At 47.8% G+C, this 15,976-nt stretch overlaps 1 protein-coding gene across 1 annotated transcript in view; it reads left to right on the top strand.

Moving 5' to 3' along the window:
- Positions 1-15,976, top strand: part of Greb1 (growth regulating estrogen receptor binding 1) — a 131,152-nt gene that overhangs the window by 33,848 nt on the left and 81,328 nt on the right. The window contains exons 2-3 of the mRNA XM_036171406.1: positions 6,344-6,427; positions 7,086-7,142. The gene's annotated coding sequence lies outside the window, so the exon portion shown is untranslated. The remainder of the gene's footprint in view (positions 1-6,343; positions 6,428-7,085; positions 7,143-15,976) is intronic.

The raw sequence follows: 15,976 nt of genomic DNA, 5'->3' as shown, positions 1-15,976 counted from the left end.
CTTGGAAATCATTGAGGACAGACCTGGGAGGTCAAGCAGCCAGAGTGGAGTTCTCACTCCATGTAACTTGGCCTGCTTACCCATAAGGGGGTGTTTCCCTCCACTCACACTGAGGATTTAATGTTTTTACTCCATGTTTTAACAGGTGTGTAGGCTGGGTCCTTGTTTCATGTGGATTTCCTTTTAGAATGACGGCCTCTCTTGAGTTCCATGAGCCTTTGGTTGGGACTAACAAAGCAAAGCTGTACTCACACAGACTTCTGCCATCTGTGATGAGAAATCACCACTCTTGGGTGTAGCTGGAGTTTTCTCCAGTCCTGCCCAGCACCACGGACCCCTGCAACCAATTATAAAATAATCACTCAGAAACTTATATTAATTAAACTGCTGGGCCATTAGCTCAGGCCCACCACTGACTAGCTCTTACACTGAACTAAGCCCATTTCTGTTCATCTATATGCCGCCACATGTTCCGTGCTTTACCTGTTGCCTTTACATGTTATTCCCTGGATGGCGGGCTGGTGTTCCCTGCTCGGCTTCCACCTCCCAGCCTCTCTTCTCTGCTTGTCCCACCTCTCCTATACTTCCTGCCTGGCTACTGGCCAATCACCGTTTTATTTATCAGTCAATCATAGCAGCACATATTCACAACATACAGGACACCCCACAGCACTCGGGGGCCTATCCAGAGTCTTGTGAAACACTGAGTCTCAGGGTAGACCTCCAGCCCCAGGGAACAGCATGTCTCTTGGACTATCTGGAGTTCCTGGTCTTTCCTGTGGGGTGACAGACACAGAACAGGGGTTATTGGTGAGATTGATGCTCCAAGGAAATGGGCAGGCTCTCCCAGGAGGGTATGCCACCCAGTGCTAAAGTCTGCCACCTCTCTTCTGATAGTATGGCACCCCAAAGTGCTGTAGAGCCTACCAGCCCCTCTAAATTCCCTTCTCTTTAGCTTTTATAAAGGTTAATCTCCTTTCTGCAAATAGCCCCGTTGGACTGCTATCCAGCTCCCAAACCAGACTTACTATCAAGTATGAATGCTCTGCTTTATCTTATGCTTGTCCCACTGGATCTTGTTTTGTTTTTCAAGACAGGGTCTCTCTATGTAGCTTTGGTGCCTGTCCTAGAACTCACTCTGTAGCCCAGGCTGGCCTCGAACTCACAGAGATCCACCTGCTTCTGCCTCCCTAGTGCTGGGATTAAAGGCGTGCGCCACCACCGCCCGGCAAGTAAATCTTATAAAAAGGATAGCCACACAACTTTTCAGAAGCCATTCAATAATTAAGTGGAATGAAGGATTAGTTCCCATCAATTTTTCTCAACTGACTCTGTATCTTTAGCTTTGTTAGATGTGACTTTCTCCCTGGAGGTGCAGAATTGTATTATACAGTTGTGACTTTAAAAAGAAACCATGGTGGCCCACACCTTCAATCCCAGCGCTCAGGAGGCAGAGGCAGGTGAGTTCGAGGCCAGCCTGGTTTCCAGAGTGAGTTCCAGAACAGCAAGGGCTACACAGTGAGACCCTGTTTTGAGAAAACAAAAAACAGAACAAAATCCTCTCTCTCTCTCTCTCTCTCTCTCTCTCTCTCTCTCTCTCTCTCTCTCTCTGTGTGTGTGTGTGTGTGTGTGTGTGTGTGTGTGTACATGTATATTCCCCTGTACATACAGTAACTTTGAAGTTCCCATTTACCAGGATCTGCAAAATCTGCCTTATTGGAAAGTGATGGGAAGGAATTACAAAAAATATAAAGAAACTGAGAAATACGCATGAAACTTGTGAAGATGGAGAAGACTCCCTCATGCCCTTCAGAGGAAAGAACCCGCAAACCAGTGCAAAGAGAAAGGAGGCTATCAGGCAGGCACTGAGCCAGAGTACGAGTGAGGCATTAATATTCAGAGATGTTTCTTTTACATTGGGAAAGAGAAATTCAAGGGATAATGTAGGAATGTAGAACGGGACAAGAGAGAAGCAGATGGTTCAAAAGCATGACAGATGTTGGATTGCACCTGCAAAGAAGGGAGAGCAAATTAAAAGCACCCTGTGGGGTTGGGGTGCGAGGCTGGGGCTCAGGTAGAGGAGGCCAGCGTGGGCACAGCCCTGAGACTAAGACCTAGCACTCTAGTGGTGCAGAAGCATGGTAAGATTAAGGCCATCCTGGGCTACAGAGCAAATTGGAGGCTAGCCTGGGATATGTAAGACTCTATTTCAAAAACAAAATACTCTCACCCCCCCAAAACAAAAACAAAAACAAAAACAAACAAACAAACAAAAACAGAAAAAAAAAACACATCATAATCAGTTACCATTTCACATGTTGATAGTAGGCCAGGGTGGATAAAGATGTGGGGCACCTAGAGAATAATTTAACTGATGGCAGGAATGCAGGTTGGGCCCACGCTACACTTTTGGGGATGCCATCTGTGTAGCCCACACAACTCCATAGTTGTGTGCCAGCCTGTGTTTGTCATGGGGGCGATACGAGAATGCTTCTCTAAGGGTCATTTGCAGTAGTCACTCACGAGCGAGCAAGCACTGGAAATAGCTCCACTGGTCACTAGCTGTCCACAGGGAGAGTACATTGTACAGTGAAATCCTACACAGCAGTGATGAGGAGGGCCTGCTAGGCGGACGCAGTGTCAGGGGTAAACCTGAGAGGGCTTTGTACGAAGCGAAAAGCCGGTCACAGGAGACGTGCGCAGCACAAATGCATGCCCGCAGACTGTGGCAGTGGGAAACTGAACAGCATGCTGCATGGCTAAAACTAAAATTTAAGTCGCGTGTTAGGGACACAATACCTGCTTGCCGCTTGCTGATGATTAGAGTTCAACCCCCAGAGACCACACAAAAAGCCAGATATAGTGTTGTCCATCTGCAATCCTAGCAATTCCTGCTGTGAGGTGGAAGGCAGAGATGGGAGAAGGGGCGGGTGGGAGCCTGTCGGCAGGCTAGTCGGGGAGTCCACCGCATGACGAGAGAAACCCTGCCTCAATGATGTAGGAGCTGTCCAGAGCCAACTCCTAAAAGCTGCCCTCTGACCTCCACAGGACCTGATTCCCCAGGGTGCTGTGACACCCACATGCCTCCCTCTACTAAAAAAATAATTCTGTTTTAAGAGGAAAAAAATGGTGTTTTCAGTAATAGCTTAGATCTATTGAAACAAGAATTCTAGCAAGATCCCGCAGGCATTCCTACATATATTAAAGTTGACCTTTGCAAAGCAGGAAAAAAAACACCAAACATCAGAGTAAGTCTATGTTAAGTTTTAAGCTAAACGTTAAGTGAGAGTCGCATTAGAAGCATAAGGAGAAAAACAAGGGACAAATAAAACAGAAAATTCAGGCCAGGCTTGGCGGCGCACAACTTTAATCCCAGCACTGGGGAGGCAGAGGCAGAGGTTCAGGGCTAATCGGGTCTACAGAGTGAGTTCTAGGACAGCCAGGGCTGTACAGAGAGATCCTGACTCAAATTAAAAAACACCACCACCACAAACATGAAATTCAGATTCTTGATAACTTAGGAAGTCTGACTAGGTAAAGAATGTGAGAGTTTTCCAGGGATAACCGGGGTGCTTGTTTTGAAACTGCTGGTGGGGGCCAGAGCCTTCATTGTGTAAAAGTAAAAAACAAACAAACAAAAACCAACCCAAAAACAGTGCCCTGAGTCTCACGTGGTGAGTTTGAGGCCAGCCCGGTCTAATGAAGCGTGCCTCAAAAACCAGACAAACACAATTATATAAAGTGCTGAAGATGTGAGTGCCGAGGCTTCCCTCCTAAAGTGTGTACTCACTGCTATCAATATTTCACGTATTTTGCATATATTTGAATATATCACCTTAAATGTGTAGAAACCAGCCTTGGTACTGAGCTAACACTAACAAGAATAATGTGGAAAACGTTAATTTTTTTTTTCTGGAAAGTTTTGGCAAGGATCTGATCTTCAGGGTTATTAATTCTCTCTGCCTCCTTCCCCCCTCTATCCCCTTATTGCTTGCCTCTAGGAGAACCTTCTCAGAAATACTCATGGTACTTGCGTGTGCTCCATGTTGGGTGGTGGGTAAGATCTTAGGCAAATAGTTCTGTTATTACAAGGAAAAAAAATTAGCCAGGCAGCGGTGACGCATACCTTTAATTCCAGCACTCAGGAGGCAGAGGAAGGCAGGTCTCTGAATTTGAGGCCAACCTGGTTTATAGAGAGAGTTCCAGGACAGCCAGGGTAACATAGAGAAACCTTGTCTCAAAAAAAGAAAAAAAAAAAAAAAAAAAAAAAGAAAAAGTTCTGTTATTGAAGAACTCTGTGTGTGTGTGTGTGTGTGTGTGTGTGTGTGTGTGTGTGTGTGTCCCTGAAAATTATACTCATGGTAGGTTGTAGCCAGAAACATAAAAGTGTTCATGGGACCTGCGTCTCAAGGGCAGGGTTCGTAACACTGTTGCTTTGAGCAAAAGCCACGGGCTACTTATCTTTTCTAAAGCTTTTAGTTTTTGTTGGAAGATGCACGGTGAACTGTATTTAGAGGGAGGGGGAGCAGAGAGGGGAAAAAAAAAAAAAGAAGAAGAAGAAAACAACCCAACAACAAAACAAAACTGTGGCAGCTGGGTCATTCTGACCTCCAGCCGCCTGGAATGCAGCTAATTGGAGCAGCTGGCAGTGATGAGTCAAGGCAGCCAGCCTGCGCCTCTTCAATGGCGAGAGTTCCTATCAGCCAGAGATACTTGCCTAAGCCTGTCTGCATCTGTAGGGGGAGGGAGTCAGTCCATCTTCTAAGCCGTGAGCTGTGTTAGTGGGTGCAGAACGTGTCCTGGTGGGACGCTGGAGATCTGGTGGGACGGGGGCGTGGCTTATTCATTTTGTTATAGACAGTTTCCTTGTAGACTGCCTATGCTGAGTGTCTACCACGTGCCAGGGTTTGTCAAAGGTTCTTTAGAGTCTCCCCACCTTTTGGAACTTTTTAATTCCCCAATCTTCTAAGGGTTTTGCTGAGAAAATGGAAGGCTCTGGAGTAGTCACCCCTAAATGTTTGAGTGAGTGAGAAATGAATTCAAACGCTGTGGAAGAAAAAGACCATAAAAAGAGGGAGACTGGCTGAAATGGACCCAAAGAATGGGTCCCAACAGTTCTGAGGTGTCCTGACCTCCCAATGACTCACCCCTCCCACACGGTTTTTAAGTTCTAGGTTCAAAAGAGATGGGGTGGGCGTGTAATAGGTAAATCAGCAAATAACACAAGGCAGATGAGGAAGTGTGTTTATGGCCGACAGAGAGATTTATAATCTTTATTTTAAACAAATGGAGAGGGGCTGGAGAGATGGCTGCGTGGTCAAGAGCAATGGCTTCTCTTGCAGAAGACCCAGGTTTGATTCCCAGCACCCACATGGTGGCTCACAACTGTAACTCCAGTTCCAGGGGATCCCACTCCTTCTTCTGGTCTCCACGGGCACCAGGCACATGCACGTAGTACACAGACATACATGCAGGCAAAATACTCACACACATAAAATGCATAAACCTTTTAGAAAGGGACAGATATTGACGGCATGCAGCTACTGCTACGTGCGTCATCCTACTTAATCCCCACAGAGCCCTCAAGGAAGCCTCATTAACTCTGTGTGCTGCCAAGGAGGCTGGAGGTCAGAGAGACACGGGGTCTGCCATGGGTCATGAGGTAACAGCAGGTGAGGAGGCTGGGACTGGAACCCAAGCACAGATGTCCCAAAGCCTTGCTGGGGAGTCTGCTTTCCTGTAGAGGCCGGGGATGGGTTTTTCACCGTGAGGTCTGACCTTTTTGTATTCAATGGAGGAAAGAGACCAAATGACATGGAGTGTCAGAACTTTCTTTTGTAGGACCAAACTGCAAGTATTAGCCCTACCCTAAGAAGAGATTCAGTGCAGAGGGCCAAGCAGGGGTGGAAAGGTTTTGGGTTAGGAGTGTGTGGGGTGGAATTTGTATGGAGGCTTTTTTTTTTTTCTCTTTAAACCAGCACCAGCATGCTGTGCGTTTTGGTCCATTCCTTACTCTTCACATAGACACATAAATCAGAAGAAACTTAAGGGTTTTTGTTTTTTGGGGTTTTTTTTGTTTGTTTTGTTTTGTTTTTTGGTGTGTGTGTGTGTGTGTGTGTGTGTGTGTGTGTGTGTGTGTGTTATCTTTCAGGCTGGCTTTGCGCTTACTATGTAACATCAAAGACAACCTTGAACTTCTCACCCTTCTGCCCCTACCTGGGATTATAGGCACCCAAACTAGATTTAAAAAAAAAAAAAAAGATGGTTTCAGGTGGGGTCAGGTATGGCGGCGGGTGTGGAGGCAGAAACTCATTGTAAGTTTCTGTTTGTCAATCTCTTTCAGCTGGCTGCATGTCTAGAGAAAGGATGTCTCTATCTGCACCTAGCCCATAGGATGACAGTTGATCGAGTTGTAAATAAATGAAAGGTAAATAATGCATTCCTCGATGAAAATGTACTGAATGAGTTCTTCATACCTTTTATCCTCGATATTCTGGAATTCACTAACTCGAGGGAAGGGGCTGAGCGTAGTCTAACTAGATGGGAAAACTAGGGCCCTGGGTTTTCATAAGCCCCCACAAAAGGTCACACCAGTTTGGTGTACACAATTTATTTTGTCGTATTAACTTGCTGGCTATGCCCAAGAAATTCATAGGCTTTTCCTAGTTTGCCTAAATATGGGTGTTTGGAGCATGGTTTTGTTGTTCTGTTGTAGCTCTGGGCTCTTAGCTCCTCCTTCCTCTTCCCATTCTCCTTTCCTAAGGAAGGTGATCATTGCAAATAAGCTCTTCAAATACCCTTTGTTGTGTGAGGTCATAGCTTGGGGCCCAGCACGTGCATATATACATATATACGGGGGCAGTGTTCAAGACAGGGTTTCTCTGTGTAACAGCCCTGGCTGTCCTAGATCTCCATATGTAGACCCAGCTGGACTCGAACTCACAGAGACCCGCCTGCCTCTGTCTCCCGAGTGCTGGGATCAAAGGCGTGCGCCATCACCTGCCGGTGCACAGGTATTTTTTTCTTTCCCCAGACGCTGTGATGGGCACAGGATGGACACATCTGCACCCTCTGTTCTCTTGCAGATCCCCCATGTTAGACAAGACAGCTGAGCATACAGACGATTGTTTTGAGAGATCAATGTAAGTGTAGCAGCCTACATGGGAAGCAGTAGGGCTGTGAAGGAGGAAGGCAGTGGAAGGTTCTGTTCAGGGCTGGAAGCAGGTCTACCACACCATGGTAGAGCTGGGTATTGAAGAATGAATAGGAATGCGTGATAGGAATAAAGAGGAAGGAGTTTATGGCAGAGGGGAACACGCAGCAAGGTGTGTGTGTGTGTGTGTGTGTGTGTGTGTGTGTGTGTGTGTGTATGTGTGTATGTATGTATGTGTGTGTATGTATGTATGTGTATGTGTGTATGTATGTATGTGTGTGTATGTATGTATGTGTGTGTATGTATGTATGTGTATGTGTGTATGTATGTATGTGTGTATGTATGTGTGTATGTATGCGTGTGTGTATGTATGTATGTATGTGTGTATGTATGTGTGTACGTGTGTGTTTATGTATGTATGTATGTATGTACGTGTATGGCTCCCATCTCCAGGCAGTATGGTGGGTTCTGGGCAGTGCTAGCTTCCTGGGAAGCCTTGCATCCTAAAGCGATCTGGAAACCGCTCAGGGACATGTTTTGTGAAACTCGAGGCATGTTTACTTGTTGATGGTGGTTATCGTTGTCTTGGGAGCATTCCATCAAATAAACAGAGACTTTGCTGCCTCTTGAAGGTCGTCACTTACCGTCTTTGTGGTCAGGGAGGAAAAATAAAAGCTGATGTGATAGCGGCTGATGGGATGGCTGTGCCCATGACCTTAGTGTTCTGTTGGTGGGGAAGGTTTTATTCCAGGGCAGAGCAACATGTGATATGGTGAAGGGAGGGACCGAGGCGTAAATCAGGAGGGGGAAGCCACACCACGTGCCAGCAGCACTTTGTGGGAAGGAGGGGAAGCGCTCTGTGCCTTGCTATCTCCCGCAGTCCCCCCAACCATACCTGTCACATGTCTATCTTGACAGTGAGGGAAAAGCATGGCCAGCACAAAGCCACTGCCATTCAGACCTGAGGAAGACAAAACCTGCTTTGCCAAATTTCTTGTGCGAGACCATCTTAAAAAGTTTACAGATGAGCCCGGCGGTGGTGGCGCACGCCTTTAATCCCAGCTCTGGGGAGGCAGAGCCAGGCGGATCTCTGTGAGTTCGAGGCCAGCCTGGGCTACAGAGAGAGATCCAGGAAAGGCGCAACACAGGGAAACCCTGTCTCGGAAAACAAACAAACAAACAAACAAACAAAGTTTACAGATGAGAGCAAAAATGAGAAACACTTAGAAACGCCAGAGGCAGCTGCTGTGTGTTTTGCGCCAGCCCTTCTATGATTTCTCCTTCTTCACAGATTGAGCTTTTAGCGATGATGAGTGTTGCGGGGACCCCGTTGGGTCCAGTGTTTTAATGCATTGGGAACTGCTGCAAGCCCTCTGTGCATAGTAACTTACGAATCCATGTAGAACCCCCCCAAAAGCGGGGATTTCTTTTCACTCTATTTTTCAGATTTGGGAAACTGAGGCACATAATGGTTGACTTGCTCAAGGTTAAACATCTATCTAATAAGTAAGGGTACAAACCCAGTCCCTAGACCCGGAGTGCATGGTAAACAAACTGCTGTTTAACTGTGTCTGTGTTACAGTCCATGGGGTACAGTAATCAGAATATATTTTAATGTATGTCTATACAACTATGTATTACTTTAAAGCATACAATATACAGCTACGGAAATTTTATGTTATGTGTGTGCAGATGACCACAGAGGCCAGAAGAGGGCATTAGATTCCTTGGAACTGGAGTTATGAAGGGCAGTTGAAAGCTACCATGTGGGTCTTGAGAATTGAAGCTGGGTCCTCTCTAAGATCACCAAGTGCTCTTCACCACCAAGACATCTCTCCAGTCCCACAGTAGCAGTGTTAAATCTTTTCCTTTCCATTCCCTCCCTCCCTCCCTCCCTCCCTCCCTCCCTCCCTCCCTCCCTCCCTCCCTCCCTTCCTCTCTTCCTCCCTCCCTCCTTCTCTTCCTTTCTTTTTTCTTTCCTTCCTTGTATCCTTGCATGGGGACTGAACTCGTGGCCTCTAGGTAAACTCTCCATCGCTCAGCCATATCCTCAGCCTATAAATTGTTCTTTTGCTGAATGTTACAGCCTAAGAAAGTCTGTTATTTGCAATGTCTTCATGCACAGTTTTCAATGTATGTGGGCATTGTAGGTTACCTAATATATTCCTCCTTCTTGGACGTTTCCTTAGCTTCCAGCTTCCCACCATTACCGACAGTGCTCTGGCAGAAGGCCACAGGTGCTTTATGTGGGGTGGTCCTTCTCCATCCTCCTCTGAAGGAGAATGAGGCAGACACCCCAGGAAGCTGTTTCAGGGTTCCTGAATCTTGTCAAGCAGGACCACCACCAGGGGGCGCTGCCCCACAGTCACCAGGACGCGTGTGACTGGGTGGTCTGGATGCCACCTTTCCTAGGAGCCATTGCTCAGGCAGGGGTGGGGGTGATGGGGGTATAAGGGTGGGTGGGTGTCTTAATTCCACCTGTAGATCCTGGTCCTTTTGGGAATGGCACTCAGAAACATCTAGGAACTACCTTTGCTGACACTGTAGGGAAATAAAGATTAAAATTGCTTCTCACCTCCCTTGTTCCCTTTTTTTTTTTAGTTAGGATTTGATCTCCAGTCCTGGATTCATAAAAGAAATGTATAGAATGTATAGAGGGCTCTGGATACCAGCTGGGGTTTTCTCAAAGATTTGTATAGTAGTAGGAACAGACGATGCAAATGAGAATTGAAACCTGCTGTTAGGGCCAGGGAAATTGCTTGGTGGCTGACAGACATCCCTTACAGGGCAAGCCTGGCAACCTGAGTTCAGATGCCTAGAACCCACGTAAAAGCCAAATGGGGTTTGTCCCCAGACCTCCACACGCATGTGCACCCGTATACAGACACACTTGCAGAAAAAGAAATAATAATAATAAAAAGATCTCTGCTTCTTGTGATTCTCAAGGGAGTTCCGGTGTGGGGGTGTACCTCGTGTTTAGGAGGTGGTGACTTTGAGGGACACTGGTTGCCTCTGGTTCACGCCACTGCTGCGCTCGCTACGCTCACTGTCCTCTCACTGCCCCGCACAGCGCAGCTCTCTCTGGTCGCTACCCTTTGCTGTCCGCACAAGCGTGCTTGGTTTTGTACTCCCAAGCACAGAAACTTCTACATTGCTGAAAAGGGACCAGTTGGACCTGCCTGAGACAGATGAGTTGTTATGTACCTGCAGGGAGAGCACTGTGACCCACAAGAGCTTCTGTTCTGAGAACACTGACCCAGCAGGAGCGGGGCGGATGGTGCTCCTGGGGCACAGCCACTGCCAAGTCCCTTTTCTTTTCAGGGGGGAGTGGTTGCGGCCCCGGTGTGGCTGCAGATACTAGTCCTGACACCATTCAGGGTCAGGACTCCTGAGCTATGGTGTCAGGTCAACTGCACCCCCCCCGGGGGGGGCTCCCCACTGTGCATCAGGGTGGAACAGAGCGGCCCTACTCTGTCCTGTGCCCTGTTCTCCAAGGCAGATCAAAGGCAGGGGCTGAGGGAGGCGGGGAGCCACTGCTTCCGGCCCTTACGGGGGAATTTGCAACCTGCTCTTAGCTGGTTAGTTTAGGGCTGCCTGAAGTGACCAGCTTTCTGTAAGGCACGGTGGATTTGACTTTGGGGTTGAAGAGGTCTGTGTTGGCTTTTGCTTATGTATGGCAGTATGGGTTGGAGTAAGCACATTAGCTGCAAGGCATTAGCTAGCCTTTGTAACAATGCGAGATCCATAAGCAGAGGGAAGCTCACTTAATTAGGTCCTCGGTGTTGTTTGCTGTGGTATCTAAGGAGGTAAATGATTTGTTTTGTACAAGGTGGATACAAAAGCCACAGTCGAGCTATCTCAAAGGGCAGACACAGGAAACTTTCAGACACTTTTTGGGAACCCTCTTTGCTGGCCCTGGAGAGGGGGGCTGTCCAGTGACGTCTTCCCCGGCTTTGTGCTTCTATTTACCGCTCGCTATGGCCAGAATGAAAAGCTGCTCTCTTGGTCATTCTTTTTGAGAGCACTCAAAAAAAAAAAAAAAAAAAAAAATCACCCTGACCTTCTGTGAACAGATGTCTGTAAAAGGCGCAGGAATCAGCACGGTTTCCTTGCAGGCTGGGCAGGCTCAGGGGAGGCGGGCTTATAGCTTGGTCACCAGCCACCTTCCCAGCCCCCACTTTCTTTTCTCTATAGCACCTGTGGTGTTCATAGTTCCTGCAAGGCAGATCAGGGAATCTCCATTCGAATGCCCCCCCCAACCCCCGTTTCCTGCCAGCAGGGCCGCCAAAGAGTTTATGGGATGCAATTCTACAGTTTAGTGCCTTTATTGACATATCATATATTCAGAGCTTGCTACTGATGTAGTGTTGGAGCCACCAAAGCCTGCTGGAAATGACTGGGAGGGATGAGCATGTCATATTCAGAAGGAAGGCATCGCTTTGTTCTGTCCTGTTCTAAAGTTTGGGCTCAAGTCACTGAGGTGGCTCAGAGGGTAAGGGCGTGTGTTGCTGAGCCTGGCATTCTGAGTTTGATCCACCAGACAGACCCACATGGTGGAAGGAGAGAACCGACTCCTGCGTTCCCTAAGCAGGCATGTGAGTTTGCGTTCACAAACATGTGCATGCACATATACACGAGCTTTGGGCTCACTGGACACAGGCTGTCCTATTTTTTGTGTGTTGCCTGGAGGATTGTTCTAGTCAGAATTTGTTCAAAAGTTGGAAGATGGAGTCGGAGTTGGTGGTAGCTGGAGTGTAGGGTGCTACAGTGAGACTTTGGGTGGTTTGTGGCCCCTCGGCTGCCTCTGCAACCCTCATCTGTGGTCTTGGAAGGCGGGCAGAGATTCTGGGGGTTGTGTCTTCAGAAAGAGCTAGAAGTCGGAGGGATGTCCGAGGAGTGTGTGGGCTGCATTCCGAACAGAGAGGGCAAGTGGAAGGCTGAGAAGGGAGGCCAGAGGGAGCCATGGACAGGGCCTGATCTGGGAGCCCAGCCTTTTTTTTTCAAGGTATAGGGGAGATTGGATGGGGGTGGGGGTGGATCCATGGGATGGGGCCTCATGCAGGGAGCTTTGCAGGGCTGGGTGAGGACTTGGAGGCTTGGGAAGGCCTGGTTTGTTGGCATCACTCACGACAGCTTTGAGCTGCTGCTGCTGCTGCTGCTATTTCCTGCATTGCTGAGACCACAGCTGGCCTTTCACTGTTTTCAGACATGGAAGCCAGCGGGGGCCCCTCCACAGCCTTACACAGGGCGAAGTCTTCATGTTTTCTGAACTCATCTCTCTGTGCCATCCCTCTAGGGTTCCCTAAAATCCTTTCTGGCTGGAACTGTGCCAGGAGGTCTGGGGACATTAAGCTGAGATAGGATTCTCTGCCCCCTTTCCCTGGAAGGTGGCTTCTGCCCACCCCTTACCAAGGCAACACACACGCACTGCCTGCATCACTGAGGGGTGTTTCGAGGCAGGTTTGCAACCTGTCAATGTTTTCTTAGCTCGAGGTGAGACACTGCAGCCATGCCACAGGCTTAGATCATGGATGCACTGGACTGTCGGGTCAAACTGTGATCCTGCAGGGGGAATGGTCTTTGCTTCTCCCAGGAGCAGGGCAGGCAGAGGTCAGGCCAGAAGCATTTGTGGCTTGAGACACACCAACTCTGAACTCGGGCTTGGAGACTCTTGAGGCAAGTGGTGCCGTCTGTAGGAGCCTGGGGTGGTGTGGATGGTGGAGAGAGGACCTTTCTCCATAGGAAATTTAGGCCCAGAGAGAGATGGGGACCGAGGGAGGTGGGTGGGAACAGCAGTAAACTTCTTTCCTGCTTCTGCAGCAGCTCTTCAGGGGAGCTGGTAGACAGGGACCAGTCTCGGTGGTTTTTGGGAGAATAAATTCAGGCCCATGTGGAGATGCAGGCAGCTTCCTGGGGTTGGGGAGGAGAAGGGGCAGTGCTGACTTCTGGCTGAAGCCTTAGCTGAAGGGCGGCCATATAGAAATGGTGACTGAACGGGCCCTGCTCTAGAGGGAAAAATGGCGGGTGTGCAGCCTGGTCCCCGATTGTCACAGGAAATTTCCTCTCGCCTGTGATTGGAGCAAAGAGCAGTAAGGTCTTCGGTAAATACCTGGGGGAGGAAAGTCAGCTGGAAGACTTTTTAGATTGTAACAGGGGGACATCCTGGCTGGGGACCTGAATGATAACCCCAGCTGTTCGCATCTGATGTGGGTTACACCCAAACACTGTCACCGTCCCACACTTCATCCTCCATACCTCGCTGTCGCCTCCCCTCACTCCTGACTCCTCTGAGTGGTTGGTGTCTGGGGTCTTCAGTAGCCCAGCACCACGGGGCATAAAGAGAACAAACATAAGTATGTATTCATAATGAGTGTATCTAAAGCATGCTTGCTGACTTACACATTTAATATATGGACTAAAGTGTTGTTATGTGTTATTCATACTATGAGACATAAATTTTATTCTATGAAATGGTGAGAAGGCTCAGTGGGTACAGTGACTGCTGTACAAGCTTGAGGGCCTGAGTTCGGATCCCAGGGACCCACTTAAGAAGCTGGGTGCTACGGCACCCTCTGTAATCCCGGCATGGGGAGGCAGAGACAAGAGGATCTCTATAGCGGTAGCCTGCTGGTGTTTGCTGAGCTTCAGACTCAGTGAGAGGTCCTGCTTAAAAAAAAATAAGAGGGGGAGTAACAGAGGGAGACACTCGATGTTGACTTCTAGCCTCTGTGGATGTACACACAAACATGCATTGACTATCTACAAAAATGTTTTTTAAATGTACTGGAAAGTGATGGAAGTGAGTAAATAAAATAGCTGAACTGAAGTTTTATGTTTTTGTGTGTTGCTGTGACGGACAGGTTTCTGCAATGGGGCCTCTGTGGTCCCTGTCTGGAGGTCCCAGCAGTGTAGGTAGGGCCTTATTCTCTGAATAATTTTCATGATTTGAAAATTCATGGAAAAAAAAATTGCATGATTTTCTCGTCCCTCAACATGACAAAGTGGCTGCCCACACAGGGTCTACCTAGTTTTGAAGCTTGTGTGTGCTTAGGTTTTCAGGCTGGTATCCTAGCAGGCTTATCCCGCCTTTGACATTGTGATGTGGTGTTGTCATCTGCAGAACCATATCGAGTTACAGAAAAGATGACAAAAGTCTCTCACAATGTTTTACGTAAGTCTATGGTTTTGTGCTGCCTCATGATCCTAGCTCTCTCTGGTTGCACACAGCCCCATGGACTGTGATGAGTTTGCTAGAAGCTGAATGGGATGCCATAGCCTGCTATAAATCGGGCAATGTCGGGTCACCACTAGAAAAGGTACCAGAAGGGAAATGGTTCTCCATCGATTTAGCTGCAAACATGAGGGAGCCTGAGACACTTCTATTCTCTGTTGAAACTTGTCAGAGTTGCTTTTCCCAGAGGAAATGTGCGACATCCTGCATGTGGAGGCCAGAGAACAGCTTAGGAGAATTGGTTCTCTCCTTCTACCATATGGGGTGCCCGGGATCAAATACAGGTCATCAGGCAAATGCTTTTACCTGCTGAGCCGTGTTGCTGGAAGTTTGCCCACGTCACACCCAGCCCTGCAGCTGCTCAGATCCAAGTAAACACACAGAGGCTTCTATCAGTTATGAACTAGACGGCCTATGGCTCAAGCCTCTTGCTAGCTAGCTCTTATATCTTAAATTAACCCATTTCTAATAATCTACAAATTGTCACATGGCTGGGGCTTACCAGTATTTTACATCTTGCTTCTTGTGGCCACGCTGGCATCTTTCTCTCTCCCCTCTGCCTTTCTTCTTCCTGTCTCTCTCTTCAGTTTCCTGCCTACCTGACTTGCCATAGGCCAACCGGCTTTATTAATCAACCAATCAGAGCAACACATATCCACAGCATACAGAAAGACATCCCACAGCACTAGCCCAAGGAACCATTGCTTTTTTGGGCATGGGGTGGGGTGGAATTGACTTCTTTATTTCCAAATAATGCCTGTACTGCAGTATTTCATTTGTTTCTAGACCATCTTTTCATTCTTACTATAGAATATGAGAATTTAGCTTTCTTATATCTCCTGTAGCAATTACACATCTTTCTATATATACACCCTGAACACACACAGCCACACACACACACCCACACACACACCACACGTGCGTGCGCACACACACACACCCACACACACGCGCACACACACACACACACACACACACACACACACATCCAACCCTCAAATATATATGCATCAATGCATATGCATGCACATGAATCCACACATCCAATAAACAGTGACATGCACACATCCAGACAGACCTGTATGTACCCAGAGTCAAGCATGTGCAAGACAGGTGCACGCACCCTCCCTTTCCCTCAACTTTCAAACCGGGTGAGTCAGTATTGCTCGTGGACTTACGGTCTTTGAAAACGACCACATCCATGTAGTTCATCTCCTTTCTCTGCAGGTACTGTTTCTTTTCTAGACTTTAAGGCCTTATGAATCTAGCCTCTTATTTTGGTAGAGTTTGAAAAACTCCCTTTGTGGTGTAAGACACCACACAGTCCAGTCTGTCACCTTGGGTCATCCTTCCTGGAGCCCTGTGGCCCCTGTGAGCACCTTTACTGTCTGGTGGATGGTGTTCCCTGTTTGGAGGCCCTGTGGCTGCACACTTGCTGGTGACCTCCAATTCCTTGTCGATTCTAGAAACCTTGAATTTCTAAAAATGGCTTCTCTCTTCTTTTCTTTGGATCTCGATTGGGTATAGAATTCTAGGTAGGAAAGTTCCCTCGGGATCTCAAGGGCATTATGTTGTTATTTCATGTGTCTGGT

The sequence above is a fragment of the Onychomys torridus genome, chromosome 21, assembly GCF_903995425.1.
Source record: "Onychomys torridus chromosome 21, mOncTor1.1, whole genome shotgun sequence".
Taxonomy (NCBI): domain Eukaryota; kingdom Metazoa; phylum Chordata; class Mammalia; order Rodentia; family Cricetidae; genus Onychomys; species Onychomys torridus.
Note: the sequence above shows the minus strand (reverse complement) of the source record. Positions and strands in the feature narration are given on the sequence as shown.